Raw genomic sequence first — 715 nt, forward strand, 5'->3', positions numbered from 1 at the left:
TTCGTGCACCAAGTTTTTGGCGCCGTTGCCGGGGATTGTTCGAGTTTGAACAAACTAAAGGTTTATTTTATTTCTTAGATTAGGAAGATTTTGGTAATTGGGTCAGAGTCTTTTATTTTCTTTTCAAAAATATTATTTTTCTTTAATTTTTAATTTCTCTTTGAGTCTAGTGTCTTATCTTAAGTTTGGTGTCAATTTCATATTTTATATTTTTATTTAAAATTTTCGTTTTAGTGTCTATGTTCCTTATTGATCTTCAAGTTGTTCTTGTTTATTTTGCTTGTTTGATCTTGAGTTTTTCTTGTTTTGTGTCTTTTCTTGTTTTTCTTGTGCTTTTTCAAAACATTAACTCTCAAAAATTTATTTTGTTATCCATAAATATGATACATTTTTAAAATCAACATTGAAGTTACTGCCCAATTGGCTAGAGCTTTAGTAGTTGTTCTTCATAATTGGGTATCTTCTTTAGAATCTTTTTCAAAAATAATTTTTCTTTTATTGAATCTTGTGCCAAACTCTAAGTTTGGTGTTTTCTTGTTAAGTTTTCTTTAATTTTCGAAAATTTGCCTTGGTTTTCTAAAAATTTAAAGTTTGGTGTTCCTTCTTTTGTTCTTGGTGTTCTTGTGAATTTTCAAAGTGTTCTTGAGTCTTTCTTGTGCTTTGATCTTAAAATTTTTAAGTTTGGTGTTCCTTGGTGTTTTTCCTCCAAAATTTT

Source organism: Arachis duranensis, chromosome 10, assembly GCF_000817695.3.
Source record: "Arachis duranensis cultivar V14167 chromosome 10, aradu.V14167.gnm2.J7QH, whole genome shotgun sequence".
NCBI classification, from domain to species: Eukaryota; Viridiplantae; Streptophyta; class Magnoliopsida; order Fabales; family Fabaceae; genus Arachis; species Arachis duranensis.